Raw genomic sequence first — 21,253 nt, forward strand, 5'->3', positions numbered from 1 at the left:
GCTACCCTTTTGACTGCAGGGTTTTCCCCCGTTTCTCCATAAACGCGACCTGGGGGACACACAACCCGAAACAATGGCATTTTCATGCCATGTCTGTTTATCGTTACCCTCGATAGCTCACAGACGATAGGCCATGCTCGGAGACCATAACCAGTGGGCAACATGCTAGCACGTCCCTGATATAGTAAATGCCTTAAACGTATTCTTTGTAATCTTTACAAAAATTTACAAAAAAGAATCAAGCAGGCCTGCCTTATTGCATAATCCAAATTTTCGTCAAAACTTGCCATTTTGATGGTGTAGCTTAATAGCTCGGAGGTTTTTGTTCTTGTTACCCATATAGTGAAGGGAGTTTGCAGCAGGCGGCGCCAATCTGTATTGTTGCTCAAAAAATGAAAACCGGCAGCTGATTGGACGAATGCGTCACGTGGGTCTGGCTGCTCCTGGATTTTTTTAACCGGGCATAATGGCGGCTTCGTTCGGAATACGATCTCATATTTTATGAAGATAGTTCAACAAAACGTGTTTCTGAAAACATTTTAAATGAGAAACAGGCCATGCAGTTGCTGAATCTGTCTTCATTTCAGATCGACAAAGGTCAGTTTAAAAGATTTTCGTCAGATTTTGAGAGGCTTAGTCACGCTCATCCCGCTTGTCATTTCCGGGTTAGCACTCCACCAATCAGATTGGTCATTGAGTCCGACTGCCCGCCCTCCGACCCAGCAAGTCAGGTCAGCCAAAATGAAGGCCGACAGCTCCTCCAACGGACGACGGCACGGAACACACCGAACAGACTCGAGTCACTGACCTCGCCAGACCGTCCGAAGGCCGATTATCCAGTTGGTGTGTCAGGGCCATCAAACGCAGTGGATGTGTGTTCCTCATTCCCTGTGCGGTGTGACCTCAAAGAGACAAAACCAGAGACTTTTGTATTATTAAATTTTGATGCCCAATGCTCACTAACCAGGATTACCTCATGACTCACCTCCACTGCCACATGCATTTGTTGTTGAGCTCTCTCACAGAAGCTAATACTGCTGGCTTTATCTGCTCTCACACAGCTTGAGACACCTTACCTCACGGCTGACCTCATCCTGTCATATGATTTAATGAGCAAAGCTGTGTCACAAACCACAGTGTCAGGGCTATGACAGGATAAGTCTATACAATGCACTAAAGATTAATGAGGTCATCTCTTCTTTCGTGTGTGTGTGTGTGTGTGTGTGTGTGATGGAGTGGGAGGACGAAAGACACTTGATGACTTTGGGAATCACAATAAATGACGTAAATAGAATCAAAATAACAGCTTCTTTATTCATGGGCAGTTATGAAGTGATGTGAAGCCTGGCTCTGGTCTGCATATCTGCTTTAAATTTATAGCTCAGCCCGGTCAGTGATAATAGCCTGACATTTTTTGTATTCAGTCCCCTGGGATTTGTGTATTCTGCCCTTTGATTCTGCTCGCATGTGGGTGTTTTGCGTGTGTGTTTGCAGAGATGTCTATGAGGTAGATGACTTTGGCTTTATGATGATAACACTCTCTGAGGGTGTCCAAAATCAATCAAATCCAAAACCCAAATGCTTGAGTCGCATCTCCACAGGCTATCTCAAAGGTTGGTATTGATTATTCCACCCATTCCTGCCTTTCAGAGGGCCAGACGAAAGAGACTACTTGAGAAATGGAGAGACGATAATGCAGTTACTGGGGGAAGTCTTTGTAGACAGGTCAGTAAGGTTTGAGGAGAGCGGAAGTTGAATGTGAGAGACAAACATCTATTATGATAACCTTGGTCAGGAGCATAATGCATGTCATAACGCGCAAGTTCTTCTAAGTAAGAGACTGTAATAATATAATAATAAATTGAATTTATATAGCGCTTTTAACAAACTCAAAGTCGCTTTACAGGGTATAGATAATAGAGACAAACAAACAAAACAAAACAAGACAAGATTCAGGCACAGATGAAAAGGGGAGGGGCGTGGGGCTAGGGATAGGCAGTGATGAAGAGATGGGTCTTGAGGCAAGACTGGAAGATGGTGAGGGACTCAGAGGTGCGGATCTCTTGGGGGAGGGAGTTCCAGAGCCTGGGAGCTGCCCTGGAGAATGCTCTGTCCCCAAAACTGCGGAGGTTGGACTTTTGGATGCAGAGGAGACCAGCTGAGGTGGATCTGAGGGACTGTGAGGGTTGGTACGGGGAGAGGAGGTCAGTGAGGTATGAGGGGGCCAGATGGTGGAGAGCTTTGTAGGTGAGGACCAGGATTTTGTAGGTGATCCGGTGGGAGATAGGAAGCCACTGGAGTTGTTTTAGGACTGGAGTGATGTGGTGCCAGGATTTGGAGCGGGTGATGAGTCGGGCGGCTGAGTTCTGGACCAGTTGGAGTCGGTTGATGTTGGTGGAGCTGATGCCGAGTAGAAGTGAGTTGCAGTAGTCCAGTCAGGAGGAGATGAAGGCGTGAATGAGTCTTTCAGCAGCGGGGGTGTGAGAGAGGGTCTGATTTTGGCGATATTGCGGAGGTGAAAGAAGAAGGTTTTAATGACATGACGGATGTGGGGCTCAAGGGAGAGGGTGGAGTCAAAGATCACACCAAGGTTACGGGCCTGGGGAGATGGGGAGACAATGGTGCCGTCGATGGTGAGAGTGGGGTTATTGATTTTGCTGAGTGTGGATTTGGAGCCTATGAGGAGGAATTCTGTTTTATCGCTGTTGAGTTTGAGGAAGTTGTGTTGCATCCACGTTTTAGTAGCTGACAGACAGGAGTTGATGTGGGAGAGGGGAGGATTGTGAGGGGATTTGGTGCTGAGGTAGATCTGGGTGTCATCGGCATAACAGTGGAAGTCCAGGTTGAAGTGGCGGAGTATCTGACCAAGAGGGAGGATGTAGATGATGAAGAGGAGGGGGCCGAGTACGGAGCCTTGGGGAACACCTTGTGTTACTGTGGCTGTGGCAGAGGTATGATTATGGAGAGAGATTAAGTGGGATCTGTTGATAAGGTAGGACACAAATGATTAGGGGAGGAAGGGTGGTCAATAAAGGGGGAGGTTATTGTCATTATTATTTTTGCTGATGGGAGGGTAGTCCAACTATTTTGTGGGAGAGTCTAACCCCAACCCTTTTTTATTTTTTCTCACCCCATATTTCTATTTTATTTCACATTTTCTATATTTGTGAAAGCTAATATATATAAACGAGATCACATAATTACATCAAAAGTAGTTTTTTATATGCACCATGGAGGTGCGTTTTTCCACAGGCAGATGATATGGGATGTGGTAAAAATATTGCTAGGCACAATCCCTTCGGCACAGAGCTTTCACTTGTTTGTGGTTCACTCCTTTGGTGGCTGTAATCATTCATTTAGCAGCTGTTTATTAAACAATAAAGAATGGCTGTATTTTCACCATTTTGTTATGTTGTCATAAATACATAATCTTTTCAAAGATATTCAGGGGAGGGTAGTGAACGAGTCTGAAATCAAAGAAAATATTAAAAAAATATTAATAATGCGGGGGAGGTGTTTTTTCAATAAAATGAAATATAACATTCAGCACTCCTCTCTCGAGCCAAATCATTTTCATACAGTCCCTAAATGTTTTTCTATGCACTAACCAAAAAAACACATGACATCATAAACTGGCCTCTTTAGTTAGTTTGATTGTTAGCTGGAAATTAATAAATAAAAATCACATTAAATGTAGCCTATTAATCAACATAAAAAGCCATCAAATAATGCTGTACATTAAAGTTAAGCCATTTGTAATTACAGTAAGGAAAATGTAGCCTACTTCGCTGATATAGATCGTGTGCTGCTGTCTTCAAGAAAGCACAACCATCCGGACCGGATGATCCGGTTATCATCATCTGAAGCTGAGTGAGATAAATGTCTGCGCTCCTTCTTGTCAACACCGCAGACCTCCACTGAATGGCGCTAAAACTCCAGCGCAGCACAAGCACACGCACACACACGCACACACACACACACACACACACAAATCCGGCTGCTCTCTCTCGTCCCTCGGACACCTCAAATCCATTTCTCTAACTGCATGAAGACGTTGCCATAACCCAACTGCAACCTGGAAGGAGGATTGTAACTGAAAAAGACATGCTTGAATCCTGAAACTATGAGTGACGGTGCAGCGTGTTGCCCAGCTGCTGTGGCGCTTTGGCGGACGGGAAGTTGTGAGTCAGAGCCGGAGGAACAGCAACTTTTGTAGACTTTCAAGCCCACCGTCTGCAAGTAGACAGCAGCCCCAATTTAGACTTCTTTTACTCAGGGATTGTGCGTCTGGAGAGCTTTGACATTAGACCTAGTCTTTCAGATTATGTATTGTCGAGGGCGTCTTGAAGCGACAAGGAAATGGCATTTCTGTGAAGAAGAGGTCTCTGTTTTTTGTGGTTGACAATGGAGAATAAATGAAAGGGACCGTTTCAGGGAATTAATTGACAGCACAACGACAGGTAAGTTGACATACCCTGAAAATGTTATTGTCTTATATTTTGTTCATTAAACTGTAGCCTATCATTTGTGGCATTTACGTCGTCAAGAAATTACTGAGTTCAAACAATTTATAGGCTACTGCGAATTTCAAAAGCTCACGTGTCACTGCGAAATTAATCAGCCAAACCTGAGAATAAACACAGCGTATCGATGACACTATTGATTGCTTCCACTGTGGTAAATAGTTATTAACTTGTGAGAAACCGGCAAGCTACTGGAAACTAATGACTTAAGGTGGCTTGCAGTGGTAGCTGGAGTCTTGGAAATGTCCAGCTATCTATATTCAGAGAATATCAAATCTGTGCGGCAACATGAAACCGTAATTGGATGCTTAAATTAAACAAAAATCAAGTTTTCTGGGTGCTCATTTTGGGTGCACACATGCCCTGAAGCAACTCCCATCTGAGTGTAAATACAAAAAAAAACCTCCTTTATCTCTATCTATCTATCTATCTATCTATCTATCTATGTATGTGTGTGTGTTTGTGTATACACACACACACATATATATATATATATATATATGTATATGTGTGTGTATATATATATGTATGTGTGTGTGTGTGTGTTTTTTTTAGAAACATATAGGCATATATAAACTAGATAAGTGATGTGTGTGGTCTCATCAGCATGCAGACAAGTAATTTTCTGCTCCTGGCTTCAGAGAAGAAGAAAAATATTTGGATTCATAATCTTGTAAAACAACTGCCACATTATCTATCTATCTATCTATCTATCTATCTATCTATAGTTATGTGGTGCAGTAGATTACATCCGATCAGCTTTTTTTGGAACCCCTCCGCCCCAAAAAGAGTGCCTCTTATTATATTATAGAGATATTTCTATATCTGAGCATTTCCATCACCTGCACCTTGGTGAAGGTAACCCCCAGACATAAACTTAGCTCCCCACAGTAAAGCTCCACAGCCAAGTCAAATCACTGCTCTGAATTGGGACCTGGAGCTGACAGCGTGGGCCATGTTCTCCATCAGTGTAATTCCCCTCAACTCCAAAATAAGAAGGAAAAAAAGCAGCTCCTGCTTCAAGCGGCTTGTTTGTGACTTAAGAAAAGTACAATGCTGTTATATTGTTGGATTAATGTTGAGAAGACACGGGTGAAGTCCCTAATGAAAACTGGCTTCTATGTTTGCTGTCTGCACGCAGACTGTAGATATTTATGATTATGCTTACACACCTCAGTGAATATTTCTCTTTCTACAACCCCTCCCTCTTCACTCCCCCCTCAACTTTCTCTCTTCTTTTTTTCTATCTTGATCCATCTCCTTGTTCACCCCGTTCTTTTATCTGCCCTTCATCCCCTTGACAAGCGTTGTGCGGTCAGCTGTTTTTTTCCTTCTTCTCCTCAATTAGTGCTATCATCGCATTTCATCCTGCGGAATATGGGGATGGTAATAACCTTACACTGCTATTGCGGGGTGATACAATTCTGCTGTGATTAATTGAAGTCCCCTCAGAGAGTCACAGGAGGAGTAGATCTTCCCTTTCACACTCGCTGACAGGCAACCCATTATATTGTTTTATAGATTGCCGTCAGTAGCCCTTGACGCTGCCTGCGGCCCACTGTTGTTTTGGAGGGTTTTATTGTGCAGTGTTATTGGTTGGTATTGCTGACAGGCAGAGCAAAGGCCACCCTGGGATTACTGGAGATGGGATCCCTGTGACAGTTCCACTGTATTTGATAGTAACAATGGAAACTTGGAAAAAATTTGTACACTCCACTGGGTTGTTGTAAAAAAGTGGGGATTTGTTATGGAGCTAAAGGCTTAGAATAAAGTTGTGTCTGTACCTGTAAATGCCACAATTACATTGCCTTACTGCACTGTAGCATGCATATTCCCAAACAAGTAATGAAACAAAAATGGTTGCTCATGCTGTTTTTGGTGGCAAAGGGTACCGTACGATACATGGCTCACAATACTAAAAATATCATGATACAGCAATTCTGCGATAATCAATATATTGCTAGACAATCCTATAATGATACATCACGATATTGGACTAAAAGATTTTCTCTCTTTATTCACTGCAAGTCCAAACTGTTAGAATACAGCACAATTCTGCAGCACAAGTTTTTCAGTCTGTAAATTAAAATTACAGAACTAATAGAGCAACTATGGGTCTAGATTTTGGACATAAATGTGGCTGTCCGCCATCACGTTAAAAACCTCTTCGGCTAGTTAACTTATGGCGTTTTTCCATTACATGGTACCTGCTCGACTCGCCTCGACTCTAGTCGCCTTTTTTGGTTTTCCATTATGAAAAAAAGTCCCTGGTACCTGCCAACAGGTACTTTTTTTTAGTATCGCCTCCGTCAAAGTTCCAAGCGAGCTGAGGCGATACCAAAAGGTGACGTGAAAACCTGCAGGCTACTGATTGGTCGGAGAGAATCGTCACTAATCACTGCTTCATCATTGCTAGCGCAGTGTCCTGAACAAACCCGCCATTTTAAAACAGTTTAGCCAACAGTGTTTTTTTTTTTTGCTGCCTCCAGCTTCTTTTTTTAAATTTATTTATTCATTTATTTTTTTTAAAGATTATTTTTGGGGCATTTATTTCCACAGGACAGATGAAGACATGAGAGGGGGAGCGACATGCAGCAAAGGGCCACAGGTCAGAGTTGAACCCGCGGCCACTGTGTTGAGGAGTAAACCTCTATATATGTGCACCTGCTCTACCAACTTAGCTAACCCGGCCACACCACCACCTTCTTTTGAAACTAAATGTGTCTTCTGGCTGACATGCCGAGAATAAAAAACAACACACCTTCGACGTTCTGTGTGTGTGTGTCGCGTTAGGTCACGGCAGTTTCCTGCTGCGTTGCTATGACGACCAGCCACGTTCGCCTCACGCATGAGGCGGTACTAAATCTGCAATGGAAAAAGGAGGACGAGTAGAGCTGGTACTAGCAGTGGATAAGCGCCATTATGTTCAAGTTTCCCTCATTCATGTGTTGAGCGCCACCTCGAGAATCTATGAAGTAGTGCCTTATTTTAATTAATTATAACCTTGATATTTGGCGCCAGCGTATCGATTATTGTATCGCACGAAGGACAACGATGAATTGCTGTATCGCTATTTTGTCCCACCCCTATTGAAAGATTTGTTTGGAATTTCAGTTGTGCTTTTCTTTTAAAAGCCACCATTCCACAGACATTGCAATCAACAGCAGAGCCTGAAAACGGCAGAGCACAGACTGAGGCTTGGAGATAGTACTTGATATGCATGAGCCACCAGGTGATTTCTAGAGGAAGGTAACACCATGGATAAGAGGCTTGTCTCTAGTTTTAAGGAGCCACCCCAGGCAGTATTTGTGTTTTCCGCCAGCTTCCTGCTCACTCTGTCAGATCAATAGGGCATAATATGCGAGTCTAGCTTGTGTTTGCAGGCATGAGACAAAACAATACATTTTAGTTTTATATATGTATTTACAGCCCTGTGGTAGTTGTGCTATTAAGATTGCCTGTTGAGACTACAGCCCTTCCAGATGTCTCCATGTAACACTGACATCACTGCATTTCCTATAGTGTGGGCATGCCGAATATGCAGCATTCATATACATGTGACAGCCCAGTGTCACAGACAACATAGCACTGCAGCACCATCACGAGTTAACCATAAAATGCTGGGTATTGCATCATTTCAGAAACTCAGTATTCACCACCAGCCTTGCAGATTTGGCTTAGTGAAACAATAAAAAGTCAGCCATCTATCTACATGATTACACCCGATTTCAGCACCCCGAGATTCTCTGCTCAACGGTGTTCATAGGCTTATGTGTTGAGAAAGTACAGTTTGTTCCACCTCTCAAAGCGCCAGCTCGAGCTGCTGGGGTGAATCCAACTGGTGTTTAAAGGGAAATTCAAAGCCCAACCACAGCGAACGAAATGCAGCATTGTTACGCTCGTGTGCAGCTCCGTCATGTACAGAGGAGGAGGAGCACGACGACACGGGGATAGTATATCCCATGTTTTATAGATGCCATTTAAATGCCCAAGATGGGCTGGCTGCAATGAACTGTAACCGCCGACAACACACCAAGACAATAAACAAACAAATTGGTTTCCTAGAAGCCAGCAGTGTCCCAAACTCGCCCAGGCTGATCCTGCCGATGCGGCAAGCTGTTTTTCCTCAGAGATTATGCTGTGAAGCACCTCTTATTTATTCATGCTGATTTACTGTGTGTGTGTGTGTGTGTGTGTGTGTGCGCGCGCAACACTATTTTTAAAAGAGGGTGTTTTCCTAAGTGCTTATGTGAATGATTTGTGTGAGCACATCATGCATCTCTTATTGCTCTATTAAGTGTGTGTGTGTGTGTGTGTGTGTGTGTGTGTGTGTGTGTGTGTGTCTCTTTGGTGTTTTTTGCCCCCGTCTCCTCCCAGGCAGCACGGCAACGGTTAAGGTTAGGGTTAGCTGCCTGGAAAGCGCCGTTGGAGGCAAAAAACACCATCGGGTGTGTGTGTGTTAATATGACTCCATACAGCATGAGTACTAACTAGAGTAAACAGGCCATTTTAAAGGCATCGTTCCAATAGTGTATTCAACTTTTTGTTTAAATTCCTGCATTTGTTGAGGTGTATTTATTTGAAGGAATTCTCTCTCTTTGAAGAAAGCGCTGTTTTGGGCCCTCCTGGTTTCAGAATTAAAAGTCCCATATTTTTTTTTTCTATAGACAGTGTGAAGTGATGGACAATTAGAGCACTTCTCTGGCTTGGTTGGTCATGCAATTCTCTTTGCTGCCCTCTCTGGATGACTCTGACTTTCAAGCGTGTTGCACCTGTAACCACACCCAGCATTACTGTTGGGTGGTGTCCTGGAGTACACCTTTACATCACCAAGATGCATTTTGGTAAGAAACATCCAATTAAAGACCTTTTTTAAAATGTTTCTTATGTGGGCCTCTAATGGTCGGTGGAAAAGATTACAGTGTTGAGAAAACTAATAATACAATTTGCAGTTTAAATGGATTTATTTTTTTATTTTATTTTTATTTAAGATTAACTCAGCAACTGTGGCACCATGTTTTGTTTAAATGTTTAATCCAGAAGATAAAAATAAACGGTTTCTGGGGCAAAAATATGGCTTTTTAAAATGTCCTATCTTGTTAATCGTCTTTTGACTCCCTCTTGTGAGCCCGATCCCCAAGTTGGAAACTGCTGATGTATACAATCCTTAGAAGTGTATTCAGGTTTAAAATCACACTACAATGGAATTAAAAGGATATTTAAATATTTTGAAATGATTGAGTCTTCAAGTACTCTGGACACTGAGGACAATGAGGTTTGAGTGGAGAAGAGCCTCAGCAGGGAAGCCACTCTTCCATGGAGGTGGTTTTTTAGCTTTGTCAGGCATCAGGCTTTTCCACCAACCCCCCTTTCGCGCTCTCTCTAGCTCTCTTTTGCATTCTCTCTCTCTCTCTCTCTCTTTTGCTCTCTCTCTCTCTCTCTCTCTCTCTCTCTCTCTCTCTCTCTCTCTCTCTCTCTCTCTCTCTCTCTCCTTTTAATCTATCGCCTTTTCCTTGAGGTAGTCAGTATTTGGCAGCTTTCATTCTCAATATTGTGCCATTGCTGATTTCTCATCAACTCCTTCTCCAGCACAGCAGCGAGAAACTCAATTCTCCAAGCTCTTAACCATTGGCCTAGTGGCCAAGGTCTGGGAATTGCAGATTTTGAGAAGCCCACTTCTAAACCCTCGTTCCTATGGGAGTAAGAGAGCTCTCATTTTGTGTTGGCAGATTTTCTCTCTCTCTCTCTCTCTGTCCCTCTCTTGCGGTGCCTGAGGGTCTTTTAGAAATATGTTTTTTCTGCTACTCTTTTGTGGTGCTGTTGTCAAGCTCTACCTCATGCCTGTAATCATTAGACTGCAATTTATGTAGAAAATTGTGTTTTAAAAAAACAAGCTAAAGTTATTTTCTACACTTATTTCTTTGTTGAGAAAACAGGAGGATGGCAATCCTGTTGTGATTATAATAAAACAAATTGGATTCAATGAAATTGTGAATTAATGTCAAAGGTCTCCCTATTTGCTTCATGTTCAGGCTTTTTTTTCTTATGGATATTTGGACTATGTATTCATGTGGTTTGCTTATATGATTTTGAAAGGTCCTTCTTCTGTACTCCTACCTCTCATCACACAAACAATAGGAGTTGGGTTCGATTTTGTGACCCAACGGGGAGGCCGGTCAGGTTTCTCCATCATCAGATCTCAGCAGTGGAAGAGTTGAGGACTCTTCTTTAAAGCAGGCTCCTATCTTCAAAAGAAATGTGCCCATGTCATTAAATGTATTGTGCAGAAGCCAGCATCTGAGCCTTGATCTAATGTACATGTTGAGAATGAGAAACGGATATCTTTTATTATCTCTCCACCATGATAGAATTAGCTCAAGGCGAGCTGCAGTTCACGCTCCTCTTTCATCCGGTCAATCACGCTGCCTCTATCAGTCAGTTATGTGCACAACCTACTCGCACTATAAATATATACAGAACAATTCACTTTTAAATATTCTTTTGCAGTTTGATTTGTCTAATTTATGAAGCTTAGGGGGGTGTGTGTGTGTGTGTGTGTGTAATGTACAGGCTTCAACTGTGCTGTTATGTGTAAATCTAGTTTTACCTCGATGCAAACTGGGAACAATCTGGTCGGTCATGCTGACATTTAAAGGCAGGGTTGGTAATGGTGAAAAGCTGGCAAGACCCACACACAGACGTGCACGAGCACCGCTGTGTCGCTGCTTCAGAGCAGAGTGGAGAAAGGACCGCAATTTTACTTAATGTCTCATTCAGCGGGAAGCAAACACCTAATATTATCGTACCGAATGTTTAAAACAAAAATTATACTGTTAGCAATGTGACGCACATTGAGCTCAGGCAGGTACATGGAAGGGGTAGAGTATGCACAGCGGGGCAAGGAGGCATTTCATTGGTTCTTTCCAAGCGTACAGCGAGGCAGTGATTGGTGGGCGTTTTTACAGGATTACAGCAGCTACAGATGACGGATCTTTTTCGCTCCTTTTTCATACGTCCATACGTTATTTATTGCTGTCTGGGTGTAGAAACCATTTCAAACAATATATAAAAAAAGTGTATATTGGAAATAGTTACCAACCCTTCCTTTTAAAGCTGAAGCCTGTGAAGTATCAGATATTTTATTGTAGTGATTAAAACTGTTGCCTCAAAGCATAAGGGTTTTGGGTTTGGAGTTTGCATGATCTCCCCGTGATTTTCTCTGGCTTCCTCCCACAGTCATAGGACGTGCAGGTTAGGTTAATTAGTTCAATTGGTAACTCTAAATTGCCCGTAGGTCTGCTTAACTCTGAATATCCAGAGAGGTTTATTAAAGTTATTAACAACTGAGGGTATAACTGAGGGATTTGGACTGTTTACTGTCTACTAGCATTAGCTGTTGAGCAGTGTTTGACTGCCATCTGGGGCTGGAGAATGATGCGTGCAGGTAGCTAACGGTGGATCTTTATTGAACGTCAGACTCATCATTCTGTTGGTCTTTGTTAAAAGTAAAATCAAGCAATCCTCGCTAACGTTTGTGGCATTTCACTTCCTAAAAAAACATCTTTGGCCAAGCATACAGTACAGACATCGCATTAGCAATACAAGTTTACTAGGTAACAACCAGCAGTTTCATTTTGTATTTTGGCTAAAGCTGGAATTATGCTTCTCTGGGCTGCACGTAAGCGAACGTACGTAGTTGTCGTTTAGACATGTTTACATGTTTCTTTTATACTTGTACGGTTTGGGGGTATGATTTGAGTGTCTTCCAGGAAGAAGTATCACGTTTAACAAACCACAATGTGAGGACAGAAATCAGTGAACAGAACAGTTTCTTAAACTTAGAGGCTCTTGTAGATTCTCTTATCATTTTCAGTTCTTCCTCTTGTGGCCACTACTGTATCTTTACAGCACAGCAAGGCTTTTCCTGTTACTGCAGCACATTTCTGATGCTTAGATTGATGTCCTTTTTTCAGACTAGCATCACTTTTCAGATATAAAGTAGAATTATAAGCCTTGGGATGGAAAACTGTTTTGTCTCTCTCTCTCTCTCTCTCTCTCTCTCTCTCTCTCTCTCTCGTCTTGCTTGCACTCTCTCTTCCCTCCAAGCACACACACAACTCCTCCCTCTCCACTGCGTGCGGGGTGACTAATTTCCCTTGGGTTTTGGACTTCGGTGTGAGTGAGGGTGAGAATTAAGGAGAAAATGAAAGCGAGAGGAGAAGCAGTGATGCACTGGCAGCTCAGAGGAAGCTGCCCACATCGAAGAAGTCTGATATCACCTCTTATGTCATCTTTTTGGGTGCCAGCCTGTTTCAGAAACCAGTGCGATCCCAGAACATCCAGCATGCGTGTAGCCTTTTTGGGACTGTGACAATTTTATCATTCTTTACTCCCCAGTTTTAGGTACTGGACACAAATCACAAGCAATGTGTGTGGTGCTCCCATCTGGGAGGAGAAATTGAAATCTAAGTGTGCTGTTTTGGCATCCAATTTGAGCCGTCTTTGCTGGATTCTGTAGAGCGGAACGCCTGCCAATCAGTAGGGCTTTGTTTACTCACTGTGTCCTGCTGACAACTGGCTGGTACGAATGTCAGCTGCTGTAGTGTCACACACTGTGCCTTTTGTACAATTTAATAAACATCATACTCTAATAGGTTATATGGCACTTCTGTTTTATTAACGTACACACATACATAAGTTATTTGAGAAAACCAGAGTGTTTAAGGCACTGAAAATGAAATGACTCAAATAAAGTGAATTAGTTCAAAGGAAGGCTGACCTATACCTCATTGTCTGGCTTTAATACTGTGCGGCCTCTCTTTGCATCTTCACACATATGTCCACTGAATAGTCATTGAAAATCTTCACCTCATTACTGTACAGTACACAGAGAATTGGGCAATAATTGTGCCAACGACAAGCCATGTACGTGTATTTGAATTGTGTCAAAATAAGGCCAGTATTTTCCATTGCTAGTGCATTGACAGAAATCTGTTCAAATCCCTGCCTGGTTGACAAAACAAGCACTGCACTCACTCGACAGAATTGTCAAAGCTAGTTTGATGTAGGACTTAGCATGCAGTTATGTCACCCCACTAATGACATAGAACATCTCTCTGCTTCATGATTAGAGACATAATGGAAATATTTTTGCTGCCATTCCCTCCCTCCCTCTTGTACATCTCTTTACACCTCCCCCTGGCCCTAATTCATTTAAACATTTAAAACAGGAAACTCAATTATTCATGTCTTCCAGTCGTCTGTGGCCCTTGCCCAGCCTCCTGTGGCTCCCCAGTGCAGAGTGTGTCTGGATGGACACATTCCCAGGCTGCTCATTAATTGATGCCTCAGTTGATGCCAGAGGTCTAATGCACTTTCAGTCTCTGCTTGCTCTCCCTGCTTATCCAGCATGTCGTCTCTTCCCTCTCTCACACGGATGGTGTGTTTTTTTTTGCAGAAAGCGTGATGTCATGAAGTCGTGCTTAAAAGGTTCAAAGGGTGTCTTCACCCCACTGGCCTGCTAAGAGGAAAAACTGTTAGACAAGGGGTTAGATCTGAAGGAAAACTCAGGTCATGGTCAGACCGCAGGAGTCAAGACTAGTGCAAGTGGACAACATACATTTCTTTCTTTTTTTTTTCTCTGTACTTGTGTCCTCGTTTGATTTCTCTGGAGCCGGGCCTCGTATTCTTCGTCACTCAGCTCAGTATGTGGGTGGTGGTTACCTGCTCTGCACCAGAAGGGAAGGTTCAATAAGGTCATTAAACTGAAGATTAACCACATAGAACACTACATGGAGAGTAAAACAATTTAAATGTTAAGTACTTAACTACTGCAAAGCCACACAAGAAAGGCTTTCTGTCTTTTCCACCCTTTAAAGAGAGTAGACGGCAGGAGGAGTTAAAGATCTACTTTATCATCTCATCCTGATCATTTTTGAAATTGTAGTTGAGACAATGCGTGCCAGACACTAGCAACTACTGTAAACACTGGAAAAGTTGCATGTTGAATGTGTATATTCACGAGCTGAGTCTAGGAGTGTGAGGAGTGTTGTTCACACCACACTTAGCACTTTGTGTTTGCACAACAATGCAATTATATAAGGATTACGTCATCGTGGTTTATGGTTAAGATTAGCATTATTGTACTTAAAACAAGGATGCATCTGTCTTAATGTATCACTGATTGAAAGCACCACCCCATCGAGCACGCTAAGTGACACAAATCAAACACACACACGAAATTGAGTGACCAACAAACAATTCTTTTTAATAAAAATAACTCCTATAAAGTGGGAATTTCAAAACTAAGTTTCATCATATGTACCAATATTTTCACTTTGCATTGGTGATACTGGAATTGCTGATCATTGAATCGATATATCAATCCTTATCGATGTATAGTTACACCCCTATTGCTTTGTAGTATTAGGTTTTGAATTTTTTTAAATGGCATTACTTTAAAGGATTTCTGTTTTGATTGCCAATGCTTGACCTTGATAACAAGCTGTAGAAAAAAGGTATTGCCTTTTGAGTGCTTTTGTTTATCCTGAAATACAAAGCCTGCAGTCCAGGGGCCTGTCATGGATGCCTGAGTGCCAGCCTGACCACTGTATTAGAACTGTGCAAGAAATCAATTCAGGAAATATAGAGGCAATTATTTTGTCTCCCACATTTGCTGACAAAGTAGCAGCTAAGCGAGCCAAGATGAAAATACAGAATTAAAGAGAAGAAAATAAATAAGTCTTGACTGTGGGGTTTGGTGACTGTATATAGAACATGTGGGTGATTTTTTTTAAATGCTATATTCGTATGCAAAGCATGCTGTAATTAATGAGACTGTGAATGTTGTTGATTTGCTGAAACCTGTACTGATTTTATACCCTGTGCATGGTCGGAACATAGACTCAGAAAAGCATCACATTTAAGGTCAGGCCATATTAAAGTGTTAAGTGTATTTTTGTATCTATCATGCTGTTGCCTATAGTCAGTGCTTTGAAATGGGTCTTTTGGGTATATGAATCATGCACAGTATAGTGTTCATGCCCAGCAAGTTCATTCAGAGGCAGACAGGACCACACTGTGGAAAACAGATTCAGTTGTCTTTGTTATTTTAGGTAAAAGTGTTGTAGTGTACATTTGAGCTCCTTCTAGCTGCTGATGGTTTTGAACTTACCTCAGAAGATAGCAGAACAATAAGTGCAAATATATTTCGATGATTACAGAAGACAACTGGAACAAACTTTCTGATGTAACAATGCTGAATTGTCCTGATGTTGTGAACTTCATCCGTCTGCTACTAAAATACTGTAAATTAAAAATCTTGGGCGCCTGGGTAGCTTACCTGGTAGAGAGCGAGCCCATATGCAGAGGCTCAGTCCTCAACGCAGCGGCCGTGGGTTCGGTTCCGACCTGTGGCCCTTTGCTGCATGTCATTCCCCTTCTCACTCCTCTTTCAAGTCTAAGCTGTCCTATCAACAATAAAGGCACAAAAATTAATCTTTAAAAATCTAAGCATTGGTTGATCAGTAATGTAAGTTAAGATTTACAATGACAGGAACACACCGCCCGCGTTGCGTCATGGAGTGCCACGAAACGCCGCAAACATGCATTTCTACGCGCCGGTCACAAAGCGACCCTGCTTCTCTCCATTCTGAAGCATGGCTCGCTCTATTGTGTGTGTTTGGTAGTAAACCAACAACAACCCCCATCACCTCCAGCCAGGCCACCCCAAACTGTCTGTCTGTCTGTCTGTTTGCCTGTCTCGATCTAGATACACTGAATTTAAATAGATGCCGAAACGATCGATGCAGCCCACGGGCCGGCACGGCCGCTCTGCTCCTGATCGCAACTGGTTTGAACTGACAAATTGGATAACATGGGCGCCAAAATGAAAATCACAGCGCTCCTCGGCACTTTGCGGCGCTTCATGGCACTTCTGTGTCCAGTGTTTTTTTGGCGTGAGTTTGACTCACTAGCATACAAATCATCCTCATCAGTATCTTTTATTAATCAAAATGAATTTCTGATTGATTCCATCTTTCATATCTGTTATTAACTGTGTGTGATCGGATCTCAGAACTTCATTACACTCACAGGTCTCTCATGCAGAGCTTTTCAGATTCTTATTTTCCTGTCAAATGAGGTGTGCATAGATCAGCTGTAAGCCATCAACAGCAGAGGCCAAATGGAGGGGTAATCTACCCCCCCTTATGCAAAGATGCATAGCTGCAATCTATGTATTAGCATTTGGGAACAACTCAAACCTCATAATCCTCTGGATAATTAAAAAGGACACTTTTTCCCCTGTATGGCTTATTATCCGCAAATGAAGTCAGGAAGAAACGGTGTGGAAGAGAGGGAGTTGATAGCTTGACAGTTAACAGTTTGTGGAGCCTCCATAGAATTAATGGTTTGAGACTTGACAGACTGTTATTCTGTATTAAAATATGGCATAAATTGCCCTGAAGACCCCTTATGCACCACTGGGACTACACAGTTGGACGTGGACTTGGACATTTGCATTACAGCGAGGGTTGTGAAGGCATTTTCCCCTTATACTGCGGGAGCCAAGCCAGAGAAGACTGAGATACGGATAGAGCACGTCTTTTCCAAAGAGCATGTTCTATGACACGACTGTAAGAATCTGACAGAACATCATCCTGACCGCTGTGAGGAGAAGAATAAATCTCCACCGAAATGGGAGGAAAATGAAACGGTTCTGGCTCACTGTTAATGAACTGTGATAGGTTACAGAAGCTGTCACTTTCATCTGTTCCGAGGAAAAAAAAGAACGAAAAGACTGCAGTAATGGTAGTCTGTGTGTCTCTTGCTTATCCCTCCTGCCAGGCATTTTGGTGTTTACAGCACCTGCTCATCAAGTCTACAATGGATAAATAAAGGTTAATACATTCAGCGTTATACAGCACTATACAGCATATACATCACATCAGATCACATTTAAAAAAAAAGAAACTATTTTTTTATCTATTAAGTAATTATAGTGAGTCTATTTCTTAAAGGGACAGACCCCTAAAATGCAAAATACATATTTTGTCTCTTACCTGTAGTGCTATTTATCAATCTAGATTGTTTTGGTGTGAGTTGCCCAGTGTTGGAGATATCGGCCGTAGAGATGTCTGCCTTCTCTCGAATATAATGGAACTAGATGGCGCTCTGGGTGTAGTGCTCATAGCGCCAAAGGAATACATTTGAAAAACTCAACAACAATGTCTCTTTCCAGAAATCATGACCCGGTTTCTCAAGATAATCCACAGAACGGGTTGTGAGCATTTTCATGTAGGAACTATTTTCTCTCTCGTCCATGAGTAAGCTTGCTACTACGCGGTGATACCGTTGGTGGGTGTAGTTCGGTTGAAAGAAAATAGTGTGGGGGGTAGACACAGAAGCTGTGGTAGCAGATGTTAAGAGCAGTTGCTTAAATGTTTGTTTTTATCATGAAGTCAAAGAAATAGATTTAATGAGTTTTTATTTCTACAAGTTGATTTACAACAGCATGTGCAGCTGCGTCAATTTATCCCATGCTTGATGCAAGGAACATGACGTCACCACTCTCAATCCCACCTACAGAGCTCTGATTAGTTGATTATCTCTCTAACCAGCTGAAACTGCAGTCAATGGACACAATGTCAGACCTGTTTGAAACACTAAACGAATCCAAGAAAAGAAAAGACGCCACATGCTCATGCCTGAATAAGCAACAACTGAAGTTAAAGTAAGGGACCGTTCGGTATTTATGGAATGGACCACCAGAGGAAAATAGGGGAGGGTCATTTTAGTCTAGGGGGGAGGGTCACCCAACTTTTATATTCATGAGAACAGCAACATTTCAAAGTGGCTTGTTTGGTGCATATTTATCCATGTAGCTCTCTCAGTCTCGGCCCCTATTGCTAGCAGATGGGTCCCTCCCTGTTTAGTCAGCCAGACAATTTGAGCTGTAGCTTTAGAGACCGTGGGATTTCCCAAACTGAATAAATCCCGCTCGCACATATAAACACAAAACTGCTTTGCTAGCTCCATCGTGTTGTAACTAAGACATCTGCTGAAAAAATAATTGTATTCATTAGCATGATTGCCATACTGTTTAATTCAAAAACATCCAAAACACTGTACGAAAACATACCAGACGCAAGCTTTTATTTTTGAAAAGTCGAAGCTCGCGGACTGCACAAGATAACACGCCATTTGGCTTTAGGAAAGTGGCGTGTTGGTGTAAGACCCCATCACTCATAAAGACGCTTATTGAGAAAATGGGTTTCCAGGCCCTTTATGTACAGTATGAGTAGGTTTTATTTTAAGCAACAGTAACATTAGCTGTTGGTCTTTCTTTAGTAATGATGCTGTGTGTGGTTCTGGCTGATGTTTATTTGCCCTTTTCAATGTTTGTCATCCAGCCAGGAATCTCAGTTTTTGATTAGTTTCCAACTGTTGCATTGATCGTTTCATGTGTATGAATATGTGTTTGATGTGTGTTCATTATTAGTATACTTAAGTATGTGTGTGGGAAGCACGAGGCTCTGCTTTCGAGCACCCTGGTAGTTGAGCCCTCTGAAGGGGTGGAGTAGACACTGAGCTCAGACACACCTATTCATCACTCTGAAGCAGGGAGTTCATTAAAATAGCCCACGCAGCCTCCTCTGTGGCTCCTGAACCCGAGCCAGCCTCCCATGCTAAACAAACCGGGTCAGAAAGTGATCTCACCACACAGTTCAGCAACAACAAATGCTGAAGAAGAAAAACTCTCAAATAGAAAAGCTAATGGTTTCTGCCTGTTTATGCAGATAATTTGCCATGGCTATGTCACATCTCATACAATTTCTTTGATCAGAAGCTGCCTGATTTGAATTATATTTGTCTTAACTTTATAATGAATTTTATTTGTGCGAAGATCCAGTAGGGCTGTTCATGTTAAGACAATAATTCTTGTTTTTTTATTTTTTTATTCCACAACTACCAACATTTTATTTGACACAGATACAAATGGTCATAGCTTTTTCCTACAAGACATCAAGGTTAATTCCTGGTGTTCTGATGTTTTGGTATTGCTTTTGAGAGTCATTGTTCCAAGATTAATTAGGGCTTAAAGAAAAGAATATTTCTGCAATTGATTGTAGAACAAGGCTAGACTTCCCAACTATATGAAATATAAATTTCAGGTTCGAATCACTTTGCACCAATGTTCAGTGTTCAATATTATCACAGCAAAATCAAAACAGAATGTCCATAATAACCTTTAAACCTTTTTTTCAAACTACAGTATGTATGCAGCATAAGCAAAGTCTAATATGCTCAATGCATTCCAGTTTAAAAAAAAATACTGCTAAATACACCACCTCTCCAAAATGCCAGCCTCTGGCTTGTTCATTGGCTAAGCGTTAAATAGTGAATGTAGTCTTCTGAATGCAATAATAGCTTAACGGTATTCGTTTAATTGATAACTGTACATTGGACTTTTGAATTTGGCTGATTCTTTTCTTTTCTTCTGTTTTTGTTATTGTTTAAGACATTGATTAGGGAGAAAAATAGCAGTAGAACTAAATAAGTTTTATTAACTCTCAAAGTCTTGCTCATTATGTAAATTTGACAAACTGCATGGAGAAGATTATTGATGCAATATATATTTCCTTGTATTGGTATGGCAACTTAATGAATGCTTTTTGTTTGGCTGTTTGTCTATATTTCTATATAAGTTCCTTGTATATATTAGCTATATGTACTGTAAGTGTGTTTGTCTGTATGTTTGTTTTGCTTGTGCATTGAGAACACAAATCAAGTTCAAATCAGAAACAGTCAAATCAGAGTCAAATTCCTTCTTTGTGCGAACTTACCTGGTTTTATTCTGAACGAGAAGAAAATATCTCTTTGAATCTCTGACACACAGCAGACTAGCTGGCAACAAAAGGGCAGTTATACATTTTTCTTTTTCCAGAGAATGTTACTCCAGTAATATAATGCAGTGAAGCCTTTGTAGATCTGTGGTGGGTGTTATATATATATATATATATATATATATATATATATATATATATATATATATATATATATATATATATATATATATATATATATATATACATATATACACACACATACATACTGTAACAATGTCGACCTCTCGGGAAGCTTTCTGTACAATATTAACTTTTTAGTGTGGCACAGCATGAAATTGCTCTCTATACCCACACTTTATATTGCTGGAAACAATCTTTGATCTCACTATCAGTGTCGCTGACCATTTACATGTGTACAGCAAAGGAGCCCCTCTGTGGTTGATATGATGGGAAGTGGAGATATCACTGACTGAAGGACAAATAGACAAGGCAGAGTGACTGAGAGTGGGTACATTGTAAAAGTCACAAAACAACTTCTGGAAAGCATCACATAGAATATTGTTAAAATCTTAGCAGTGTTTAAGGGTAGGTTTTCCCTTTTTAAGAGCATGCAAACATTGTTAGTGTGTACACTATACACACACTTAATGATGCAGTTAGCCTTTCTCTCCAGTTGCATTCAGTATACAAATGCTGACCTTTGAGACAGAATTAAATAGGCTACATTAAAATGCCAACATGCCTATTAAAATGGTTAGTTTTTGAATGTACTATTAATGGACACTTTAATGACTTCAATGATATGGTGTAGCAGAACTGATGAACAAGAAAGCACTCAGAAAGTGTGTACCTTTACAAAGTCCTTCACAGTACTACACTTGC

General features: G+C 41.5%; 1 protein-coding gene across 1 annotated transcript in view; it reads left to right on the plus strand.

The window, feature by feature from the left end:
* The first annotated feature begins 3,962 nt into the window (after nucleotides 1–3,962).
* tafa3a (TAFA chemokine like family member 3a) overlaps nucleotides 3,963–21,253 on the plus strand; it is a 101,817-nt gene continuing 84,526 nt past the window's right edge. Inside the window, exon 1 of the mRNA XM_078249045.1 lies at nucleotides 3,963–4,460. The gene's annotated coding sequence lies outside the window, so the exon portion shown is untranslated. The remainder of the gene's footprint in view (nucleotides 4,461–21,253) is intronic.

This window comes from Sander vitreus, chromosome 4 (genome assembly GCF_031162955.1).
Source record: "Sander vitreus isolate 19-12246 chromosome 4, sanVit1, whole genome shotgun sequence".
NCBI classification, from domain to species: Eukaryota; Metazoa; Chordata; class Actinopteri; order Perciformes; family Percidae; genus Sander; species Sander vitreus.